We start from the raw sequence: 12,500 nt of genomic DNA, 5'->3' as shown, positions 1-12,500 counted from the left end.
GCCGTTTCAGGGACAGATTCGTTCACAATACAGACAGATACAGGTCACTAACATTTAGGAATGTGAACCGTCAAAACAGCCGAATCCGAGCCAAAAGTACGGAATTAATTAACGAGGCCGGTAATATGAACGTAGCCCAAGTTGTCAGAAAACACTAGGCTGGCACTAGGATTGTGAGTATTAACAGAGCTCAGCCATTCTTGCACGAAACTCCTCAACCATATGCTGTGTTTAGTTAGATCTCAGCATGTGCATCTCTGTGCTTTCAGAGGAACATGCTGTGAACCATGAAAGTTAAAAACGATCACTCAGCTTATGGCGTGACTCGTCCGGTTCCCTCTCAGTGCCTACGCTCACTGACTGAGCAAGATCTGAACACAGCTGTGTCTCTGCATTAGTGGGTAAAGACATAGTTTAACAATCAAAATCCAACTCACACCTTCTCTTTCTCTAATCTATAAAAACATTATTGAATATGTTTTGTTTAAAGGTGCACACAGATCATAAAGGTCCATGGTCACAATGCTATGTGTTGTCTAGAGGGTTCCAAGGCCCCCAGCACAGGATTGTGAAGCAATGGTCTGCGTATGGTGCTCCATCCATAAGAGCAGGGCCGTTACCGTAGTTATAAGCTCTCTGTAAATACATTTCATTAAAAAACAAACAGTATCCGTAACTGACCGTATAATGTGTTACAGGGATCTGTATTAATATTCATTTAGGTTTGGACCTGGACCGGTGTCGTCCCGTTTAAACTACTGACTGAAATGCAGCACTGTGTCATTTTTTGCTTTGGTCTTGTCCAAAAAAGATAACTATGAGTGTGGTCACACTTTAAAAAAGTGAAAAGCAGTGTAGAGTCTTGTAAAGGTTAGTGTTTCATTGGTTCTTGACTATGGATACACATGGGCACTTGAGTACTTGGTTAAACATGTAGGTGTCAATATTCGAAAACTGAGTGTTGTGAATTGAAAAAGAGAAATCACTTCTGTCAGCACAGTGTGGTTTAACCCTCCGACACGTCAACGACCATTCACAATGTTTCTATTAATATCTTAGTGATAACACAGCGCAGAAATACAGTTCAAACACTCTGTGAATGTGCAGAAACTGCTCTTTCGATCAAGTTATCGCGACTGTACACGATACAGTACATCCCGAGTTACGTGTCTATGTATTGCTCTATGCTATGCTTGAGACACGCCTCCTTTAACTGGTGAATTCATTTGTTTTTAAGACTCACCAAAACAATTCATCCACACAAGTAAAGGGATGTTTTCATAAGAAATATAACGATTATCTAAAATCGGATTTAAGTTGTTCAGGGTTAGAGACAGATTATCTCTTCATAAAATGCTCTAGGTCACATGGGCCTCTCTTAATGAGAGAGCTGAGATTGTTCTGAACATTTTGATATACAACCTGTGGGCAATATTATAATACAAGTACTTTAAAGATGAATTTCAGAGAATTGAGAAAATGTCCATAGACCCCATAGACATCCAGCAGAAAGAAAATATGGAGATACAGTGGTATGAAAACCTCTGGTCATTTTCAGGACTTACCTTTATAAAGCATTGGTTGTTTGGATCAGCAATTTCAGTTAAATATATCATACAGCAGACGAACACTGAATACTGCCCCTTGTTATATCCAAATAACTCCATTTTAGTTTCATCAGTCCACAGCACCTTATTCCAAAATGAAGCGGGCTTGTCCTAATGTGCTTTAGCATACCTCAGGCGACTCTGTTTGTGGCTTGTGTGTAGAAAAGGCTTCTTCTGCATTACTCTCCTTGTGCAAAGTGCGCTGAATAGTGAACGATGCGCAGTGACACCCTCTGCAGTATGATGATGTTGTAGGTCTTAGGAGCTGAACTATGGGTTGACTATGACTGTTCTCACCATCCTTCGCTGCTTAACTGAAATTTCTCTTGGCCTGCCATTTCAGGCCTTAACTAGAACTGTGCCTATGGTCTTCCATTTCCTCACTATGTTCCTCACAGTGGAAACTGACAGCTGAGATAGCTTTTTGTATCCTTCATGTCATTTGAGAGTCGTTTTGAGGCTCCCATGTTGCCACTCTTCAGAGAAGATGCAAAGAGGAGAAAAACTTGCAAATGGCCACCTTAACCCTTTCTCGTAATTGGATTCGCCTGTGTACGTAGGTCAAGGGTCAATGAGCTTACAAAACAAATGTTGTGTTCCAATATTTAGTGCTATTTGTAGTTTATTACACCATTTGAACACAGCAGCTGTGCTTCAGACTGTGTAAATAATTCACGATAAATGGACCAATGGAAATGCTTAAAAAATACTTTTACAAATACAACATATTGGTGCACAATTTTATGTTGAGATGTAAAAAGTTTTGATCCAAAGAAAAGTTGAACAAAAAAAGTTGGAATCGACCAAATTCGAAATCGACCGGTCATTTGTTAAAAAAACAGAATTGGCTAGAAATATTCCAGTCAATGCATCTGTATTAAGAAGTGTTTATTTCTTGCTCCTGTGAAGTTACTAGTTTGGGAGGTACGTGTTTTTCATTGGACAGCGATGATATGTCGAGAGATTATTAAAGCAATAGTAGGTAGCAATAGTATTAAAGCAATAGTAGGTAGTATTCTTACCTTAAAACTACAGCTTCAAAACCGTTGTGTTGCTTCACTGGCAGGTAATAGAGAGATAAGAGCTTTAGTCTGGCTACTCAACACAGCAGAAACTGCACTATGTAATGTTTAGAGATTGGTTAGGAAACCACCACACCCTCCCCCTCCTCTGAATTTCAGGAGAGTGCTGTAAAAGTGAATTACAGTCTTTAACTGTAAGAGGAGCTCAGGAGCAAGTAAGTCTTGCGTAGTGGGTTTTTTTAAGGATTTACAAATTACCGAGTACCAATGTGCACTACTCACTCTATTGCAAAATTAAAGAAGCATATGGCAGACCCCACACGTTTCAGCTGATCTATTACATCTAATAAATGAATAAATGAATGAATGAAGAAATAAATGAATAAAAATATTTTTCACAGTTCTAGGGCTGCAACTTTCTACTTTGCCCCGGATATCAGGCAGATCTAGGATGTGTATCTTGCCTCATAATAAGGGCTTTTAAAAGCTCCGTGGTGGGCCCTTACTGCCTGTCCTGTGATAATGCCGGGGTTTGGTTCATGTGTTTTCTCTTCTTTTTTGCCCGAGGCGAAGATAGTTGCCCATTCCCGCTGTCTTCTCCAGGACACGCTGGGGAAAGATTTACGCTGCTGTTGGGACTCTCCAAGTCACAGCTCTTCCCCAAGCTGCCTCTTTTCACTCACATTGCCTGTGACTCTTTTTCTTTTTTTATCAGGCATTAACATTTGTAAAAGCAGAACAATGTGCGGAACGGAAGCCATTCTTTTAAAAAGCCTCTAGTGGAGCGCTTCATGGCCCAAGACCTTAGTGCAGCCTTAAGGGTAGAAATCTTCTCTTTCCGCTTCTCTCTGCTAGTTTTCTACATTTCTGGGTGTTTTTCTTCCAATAGCCATTTGTCTTTTATTAGTTTTCTCTGTTGAGGAGGATATAAAGTTGTTTTGCAGGGTCTGTGTATGTGCTTTGCTCTACTTAAATCCATAAGTACTGCACATACACACTTTCTAAATGCACTGGGTGGATAATCATTGGAACACATTTGCTCATTATACACTTCTTCTGAAATCAAGTTTATTAATACGCAGGCTGTGGCTTCTACTCTGGGAAGGCTTTACTCTTCTGTGGAGGCTTTACTGGAACATAGCATGAGGATTTGATTGCATTAGTTATTTGAGGTGAGGTCTTTTTTGATTACTTTTAGATCACAGCCATCATGTATGGTGCTTTTCCGCTGCATGGTACCTGCTCTACTTGACTGTACACTCTTTTTTATTGCCTGGTTGCTAAACCCCCACCCCCCACCCACTCAACCCCAGAGGTGGTAACATTAAGAGTTGTTTACACATCTTGTATTTGAGTGATGTTGTTGTTGTAGTTGTTGCTGTTGTTGTTTGAGACTGAACACAGCTCAGCACATGAGTTCAGGCAAATCGCTGGATTATTTCATCTGCCATCGATCCCAGGGCTGTTTGAACCTCTTCAAAATACCACGGCGTAAATTCACGAGCTGCTGCGGTTAGTCAGATAAAACAGTCTGTTGTTTATTTATATTCAACCCTGTGGCCGTGGGTTTGATCCTCTTCTTGTCTGTGAGGCGTTTGGTGTGTTCTCCCTGTGTCTGCAGGTGTTTCCTCTGGTGCGCTCCGGTTTCCTTCCACAGTCCAAAAACACATGTTGAGAGGTGGCTGTTTGAACACGTCCACAGTTGTAAGTGTGTAAATGACTGAGTGAGTGTGTGAAATTGTCCACAGGTGTGAGTGTCTGAGTGTGTATGTGTGATTGTCTACAGCTGTGAGTGACATTATGAATGTGTAGATACCAGTGGCGGATGCTGGTCTTTCAAGGAGGTGAAGCTCAATTTCGGCCTACATCATAAAATGTGTCGGTTTATTTATACGTAAATTCTACCCTCCGTTCCTTTTCAAGAAAATGATCTGTGACCCTGTCGTACCAACAACGCGTCTTTTTCAGGGACTTGACTAGTGTCCTCTCAATGGCCAGCAGAGCTAGGCTTAAACGGCCTTGGCCCATGTGAAGTGTGTCCGCCTGTGCTCCCACGGATCTTTACACCAAAGGATCGCTGATTCGCTCATTCCGCTGTCAATCAAAAAGGGATTCAGCCTCAGACAGATTATCCAATCATCATGCAGAAGCTGAGCGTCCGGGCCAGCCGAGGCCAGCCCACTGCCCCGTAGACCCCCAGAGACGCTGAGCATCCGATGGGCGGGACATAGCCCAGCATTTATCCAATGACTCGTCTTGTTTCGCTGCACTTCGCTGCTTCGCTATTGAACTCTGTGGACGCTCAGCGTCCTCGCTGTTTAAAGCACTGTGAAGCTGCGGGAATGATTGAGAGGAAAGCTGCGTCTTTACCCGTGATAAGAAGCTGATTCTGAACAAAAGTTGAGCGCGTTGTAGTACATATTTATTCAATGATATGTACACACAACAGTATAGATTTGATCAGTTATTTTTTTACATTTTAGTGGAAGCTGAGCTTCCCTTGCAGTCTTAGAGCAATCACCGCTGGTAGATGCTCTTACTGCCTTTTCCTGAGTGGGATTAAGCAGTTACAGATGAATGAATGAAGGAAGGAATGAATACATCACACACAGTGTCACCAACTCGGGATCCAAGTTGAGGCCAAGTACTGCTTCTTGAAGCTGCTTTTTCAAAACTTTTTCCCAATCCTTATGCGAGTGAATTGTCCTATATCTTATTAAAAAAAAGTGTCCTCAAAAAACATCACCTGAGCTGCAAATACAATAAATGAATGATGTTCTCCAGTTTTTCACTGCATCATATATATTTCCATAACTTATTCATGCAAACCTGTATACATGCAGAAATGAAGAGACAGATGTTAGTTACCTGGAGGGTCTTGCTTGTCTGTGGGGAGGAAAAAGGAAATAAATAACCACGAAAAGACATGAAGATTTATTCCCTGTATCCTAAACCATTTCATTTCTCCTGTACTTTACATTCATCAAAATGTCTGTTTGGATTGTGCTTCAGTGCCTCATATTTTTTTGTCCCAGTTTTTTTTTTTTTTTTTTGTGTGTGTGTTATTTATTTATTTATTTTTAGCGTCCTGCCAATATGCCGGGGATTCAGATTGGATCTCGGCTCTGCTCCAATAATTCTAACCACACATGAGCCGCAGACGTCTGTCATGTATCAGCAGCCATATGCCAGCACTGAATAACACTGGGATGTTGTTTGTTGGTTAATGAAGTGACCTGTGTATTGATAGTTTGGGGGAAGGTGGATCATAAAGCAGCGAGGCACACATGAGTTGACAGACATCAGTCAATACTTGACGTTATGTCTGCGGTTTATTCGTAAAAAATAAAAATACTGCTCACCTTGATGCCAAAGACCAGGAGTTCAGTCGAGCTCAGTACCAGATGAGTGAGCTGGGGAATACTGGACGTCTGGCAATAACAAGTCTGGGTTAGGTCTGATATTATGATGCTGAAAAGACAAGTACATAGTGTGTCTTCATGCTGTATGCACTACATTTGTAAGTCTGCAATTGGAGTGTGGTTTGTAGGTAGCTTTTTAATGGAGAAATCTCCTGAGCATGTGACAGATGTTGCATTATGACCACAGAACTGAGTTAACATGTGGCAAAAGTGGTATAATATATCCTCCTTATCTGAGAAATGATATCAACCCTAGTTAGGAAACATATTTTGCTTTTTAATATATTTTCTGTAATTGAATAGAAGTCTATTAATAAGTGCACAAAGTCCCCACAGCGTTGACACTTAAAGTAAATTCAGTGTAGAATAATAACAGCTTCAAATCACCTGCAATTGTTTGGCATTCAGTGTGACATATACGGAAACATAGCAGGCACCCTTGTTTTCATTATGTACTTAGCACAAAAAAGCATTGTAAATACAGTAAGTCCAGAAATTTGACGTATTTTAACATTATTAAATCCAGCCATTTTAAGATGCACCACTGTAGATGTTCAGTTGTTCTCACACTGCTTGTATAGTCTCTATATAAGAGCTTGAAATTAAATGGGATGCTGTGGAGCAGTCAGATTAAAGCCTACACATGTTATGACCATTGTTTGAGTGGTTCAAAGCCTTCCAGACAATAGGCAGTAGAATAGAGGACCTGGAGTGATGGAACACGATCCAATATCCTCAGGACGAGTTGGAGGACTTGGCCAGTGTGATCTTACTAATGTTCTTGTGGCTGAAAGCCATACTCTACAATCCAGTTTAAAGCCTCCCTAGAAGTTCAGCAAAGGAAGATAAAGTTATATCTATAATACTTTTGCTTCGAGAAGAAATGTTGGGTAAGTAGGTGTCCACAACCTTTTGGTCAGAACTAAGGCTGATTATAGAGGTGCCATTGTAAAGAAGAAAGGAGCCATGCATATATTCACAGTTCACAGGGTATATGAGAGTGTAGCTGTAAAATGTATAGAATGTAATCTCAGCAGCTTTGCAGTAAACTCTGTAACTCAAAAAAAATAAAATAAAAAATCGTACCCCATCACATGATACACTCCAGGCTTCTCTTCAGAACAGCTCCAGACATTGGAGGCAAAGTGAAAGTTCATTTGTTGAACAGTTGTACAGCTTGTGAGTCCTTGCTTCGACATAGAAGCCTCACATGTACATGTCTGATACCAGCGCACGGGTTTGGAATTAATGCCGCTGATATTTTTTAAAATTGTTTCATGTGAACAATGTGTGCAGTGTGTTAGAGTTTAGGTGTTTTTTTTTTCATGCTTGTGATTCCAATGCAGATTAAGTGTATTATTCATTTGGAGGCAAAGAGGCAAACGAGAATATTATGATCAGATTTTTGGGGGAAATTAAATTACAAATCTTCCTAAACCAAGATTTCCCAATTTTATTTCATGCAAACACACCACCTTAAGTAGTATAAATCAGATATACATTGTATAGGAAAATGTTTTAGACACCTGCTCATCCAACATTTCGTCTGAAATAAAGGGTATCAACAAAGAGAGTTCACAATTCATGCAAAGCAGGCCTAAACATCCTGCAGTAGCTCGAAGAGCAGGTAACGTGAGGTTTAATTGCTCTGTGGTAACTCTAATTACAGGTACAGGTGAGGTTTATTCACCCTACTGTATCTTGAGGAGCAGGCAAAGAGAGATCAAATTGCCCCATGGTATCTTGAGGAGCAGGTACAGTGAGGTTTAATTGCCCATGTGTACCTCAAAGAACAGGTAGAGCATGGTTTAACTGCCCAATGGTAGCTCTAATTACTGATATATTGAAGTTTAATCACCCATTGATTGAAGCCTTAGATCACTAAGCGCAGTCCAAATCGTTGGATACAGTGGTGTAAAGCTGGAGTGACGAAACACTCTTTTCCTTCTGGCAGTCTGATGAATGAGGCTGGGTTTGGCGGTTGCCAGGAGAACGGTACTCTGACTGCACTGTACCAAGTGTAAAGTTTGGTTGAGGGGGATTATGGTGTGGGGTTTGGTTTCAGGACTTGGGCTCAGCCTCTTTGTTCCAGTGAATTGAACTCTCTTACCAAGAAATTTTGGACAATTCCATGCTTCCAACATTCTGGGAACAGTTTGGGATGGCCCTCTCCTGTTTGAACATGACTGTGCACCAGTGCACAAAGCAAGGACCATAAAGACATGGATGAGCCAGACCTCAATCCGAGCCAGGCCATCTCGTCCAAATGACCTCACAAATGCGGTTCTGGGTCAAAAATACCCATAAACACACTCCAAAACCTTGTGGGAAACATTCCCAGAAGAGTTGAATCTGTCTTAGCTACAAAGGGTGTGTCGACATCATATTAAACCCTATGAATTAAGAATGAGATGTCACTCAAGTTTATATGCGTGCAAAGGCAGACGAGCGAATATTTTTGGCAATATATTGTAACTCATGGAGCAGAGAAATTTAGCTCTGTTCTTACCTTCTTGTTGACACGTGGCATTTGGGATTTTAATCATAGGTTCAGGTTTAGCTGCTTCAGTGTCCCATTTTTACACAGTTAAACCCCTTTTTTTTTGCATTTTTCTCAGCAGTTCACATATGGAAATATGCGGAATTTGTCGTAAATAATGAATATTTGTCATTTTGTTTTGCTCATATCAGCTGTCAACTCTACCCAGAAAAACAAACCATATGGAAGACCGTGGAGCTCTTTTTAAGGTGGAGTGATAAAATAAGACAGAGATGAGTTGTTTGCAGTCACAGATGGCAGACGCGAAACGTGCCTGCGCTTCGTTTCCGCCGCAGTGACAGCTGTAAACACTCGCATAGTAGGTGTTTATGTGGTCGGCCCAAAATATTTGGACAGCGATTGTCAAACCCAAGGACGTTCCTCCCGCTAATGCTTCCGCTTCTACCTGCGTACAGCTTTTCATAATCTGCCGTTTCCCTTTATTCCTTTTTCTTCCTTCTCTTTTTTCCTCATTGCCGTAAAGGGGGGCCACGCAGGGTCCCTCTGGATCTAGCAGCGCATAATAAATTAATGAATCTTCTTTCAATCTACCCACGAAACATCTCAAAGCTAATAAAGGTGGTTTTATACACTTCCTCCTGTTCCTTAATAAATTCTCCAAGGCTGCGGGGGAGTGCTGGAGGTTTCATTTCGTTTGTGATCTGTCATTTGTAAAACGTCTTGCTCTTTCACACGTTGTGAAATGGTTTTTGTTCAGCTGCTGCATTCAGATGAGCTGCATTGTCTCGGCATAGGATAATTAGTCATGCTCATTAGGGCTGGGTGGTATGACAGTAATATGGTATAGCACAAATTTCTGTTCCATGTCTTTCTAGTCAACTACAGTGAGTGTGTCCTCACAAAGAAAGGGCACCCCAACCCAACAGAAACACTTCTGACTAATTGACTCCAAGTAGGAACACTCAAGTAGCTACACTCGAGTGGATCAGACACAGCAGGGCTGCTGGAGTTTTTAAAGCCCTCAGTCACTGCCAACCAAAAACATCCAGTCGACATGTGGGTAGTGTCCTGTGCCCACTGATGTGCCCACAAGGACTGGATGGCAGCAACGGATGAGCTACTGTCTCTGACTTTACATCTACAAAGTGGACCAAACCAACAAGGTATGTGTGTCTTAGAAAGTGGACAGTGAGTGCAAACAGTGTTTAAAAACTTGAGCAGCACTGCTGTGTCTGATCCACTCAAACTAGCGCAACACTCACTAACACTCACTGTCACTGCACTGCTGAGAATAATCCACAACCCAAACCACACTCCTTTGTGGGCGTCTTGTGGGGGTGGCAAACATTGAAGAGCAGTGTGACATAGGGATAAGAAAGTGGACTCCAGTCTGTGATTGTAGAAATACAAAGTGCTCGTGTATGGTCAGTGGAACTGATAAAATGGACGATTTTTATGTACACTGATATATGTAAAGCCTCTCTAATGAGTGTAGATACAAGGTAGGTGTTCCTACTCCAGTGATCATTCAGTGTAGTGCAGTTTTCCAGGCCTGGGTCTGCTTGCTCTGTGGGTTCAGTACGTTTAGTCAAGTGTGAAAGCTGTTTTTGAGCTCAGGAGTGGTGTAAAGCACAGGTCTCTGGTCATTTTTAAAATCAGGAGTCTGGGGTTTACTTCTACTATACTCTGATATGGTCCACTGAAGGTGTGGTAGCTCCGCTCAGCGCCACGTGTGGATTGAATTCAATCAAATACTCTGACGCTATAGGCTTCAGGACTGTTCCAACTTCATCCAATCGTTTTACTCGGACCAAATTAAAGGATTGATTGGCTTACCTGCCGGTTTACTATATTGCCCTCACAGCTGCTCTGATCTCCCTGCTAAACATAGATAACAAGGATGAAGGTAGAGAAGGCTTCCAACAAAAAGAGGATGGATGAAGCCAATGTGAACATCTGTGTTGGGAGTTTTCTTACATGCGAATAAGACATGAGGTTGGTGGGTGGTTGTTGAAAGGCGACTCGTTCTGCTTCCCTCTCTGTGACTTATCAAGTTGTGCTCTAAAGAAGTGACTTTGGAAGAAGGGCTTTGGAAGCAGTTGGATTTGAAAAACAGGTTTAAACTCAATGCTTTCTGCAAAATAATCTACTCCAGTTTAAAAATCAAAAAAGAGAAAGAGATGACCATATATTGCACACACTCTTATATATTTAGCTCCTCGTATAATAGTCTCTACTGGGCCTCTCGAGGAGGACAAAGAAATAGCAAATAGAGGGAGTGAGACTGACTAATAGTTTGATGACATCACCCAGACTTCATCGTTTCACTGAATAATTGATGTGTGTGTGTGGGGGTAGAGGGGTGTTGAACACTGATATGGTTCTAAGCTGCTTGCTGTAGTAATTGAACGTTTTTCCGTTCCGTAGTGATCTGAGGCTTAATGAAACTTTAATACAGGTGCCAGTGGCAGCTGGATGCTTTGAGGCAAACCCCCACCTCTCTGCATTATATGTGGAGGGGTATAAAGAGTTATGGTCATTAGGGACCCCCGTTCAGCTTCATGTTTCACTGGCTCCCCTCCTTCCCTCACACAAACACACACACACACACACACGTTCCCTGCAACCTGCCGCAGGTTGCTAATTATTATGGATCGCTTGCTTATTGCTTTCTAATATTGCAGACCTTCCTGTATGAAGAAAGTTCTCTCACGTTCTTTACCTCAGTGCCACATTTTACAGCCGGCTGTTTGCACATGTACGGGCTCCCTTGGTGAAACATTGGGACATTTGTTAGTGAAAATAAACATACAGCCTTTACAAAGAAGTTACAAATAACTTTACACAGTTAAGGCAAACTGTGTATTTGTCTTTTGAAAAATGATATAAATTTCAGTGTTAGTAAATCTTATATCTTTGAAAAGCGTGCCTGAACTTTTGACCAGCCAGTCGTATGTTGCAAAGTGTGTACGTTCATGTTTTTAAAGTGTTTGAGTGTTAATCATGGTTTAAACAGTGTTGTTTCCTGCTCTTTTGTCATTTTATGGCAACTGTTACGTAGTATAAAAGACAACTGTCAATGTTATGTTAATAGCACTAACATCAAAGTCATAATCTTTTAGTCATTTAAACCAAAACTAATACCTACTTTTGGATACAATATCTTCCCCAAAGAGAAACTATGCAAGCTTGGTTTTGCAGGACCATCATTAAATTTATAGCCATTGTCACAGAGATGCGTCTGGCATTTCAAAAACAGGAAAGCCCAAACACAGCCCCAGAAACACACACAAACGGAGTGTGTTCCTGTTTTATTTCCTATTCCTATTCAGCCAGGTTTGCATTGAAGATCATACAGTTCTTGGTTCCAGCTGGGAACCAGTTTATGTCGGTGGAACTCTTCATGGAACAAATGCAGTGACCAATAAATTATTCTCGCATGGCATTTTCAAACTATTTCATTTTTAGGTTGTTGTTTGAGGGGTGTCACAGTGGCACAGCAGGTAGTGTCGCAGTCACACAGTTCCAGGGACCTGGAGGTTGTGGGTTCGAGTTCCGCTCCGGGTGACTGTCTGTGTCTGTGGGGAGTTTGGTGTGTTCTCCCTGTGTCTGTGTGGGTTTCCTCCAGGGGCTCCAATTTCCTCCCACAGTCCAAAAACACACGTTGGTAGGTGGATTGGCAACTCAAAAGTGTCCGAATGTAAGTCTGTGTTGCCCTGTGAAGGACTGGCGCCCCCTCCAGGGTGTATTCCCGCCTTGATTCCAGGTAGGCTCTGGACCCGCTGCAAACCTGAACTGGATAAGCACTTGCAGATAATGAATAATGAATGAATGTTGTTTGACAAACGACAAAAATGTTTGAATTTTTGAGTTACAATCGTATTGTATGCTAAAATGCTTTAAAACTTACTTGTACACCTAAGATGCACGTGTTGCCCTTTCAACGAGT

At 41.5% G+C, this 12,500-nt stretch overlaps 1 protein-coding gene across 1 annotated transcript in view; it reads left to right on the top strand.

Moving 5' to 3' along the window:
• cntnap3 (contactin associated protein family member 3) overlaps nucleotides 1–12,500 on the top strand; it is a 192,631-nt gene that overhangs the window by 83,999 nt on the left and 96,132 nt on the right. The gene's annotated exons all lie outside the window — the stretch shown is intronic.

Source organism: Hoplias malabaricus, chromosome 18 (assembly GCF_029633855.1).
Source record: "Hoplias malabaricus isolate fHopMal1 chromosome 18, fHopMal1.hap1, whole genome shotgun sequence".
In the NCBI taxonomy this organism is placed as follows: Eukaryota; Metazoa; Chordata; class Actinopteri; order Characiformes; family Erythrinidae; genus Hoplias; species Hoplias malabaricus.
The sequence above is the reverse complement of the archived record's forward strand: the minus strand, read 5'-3'. Positions and strand labels throughout refer to the sequence as shown.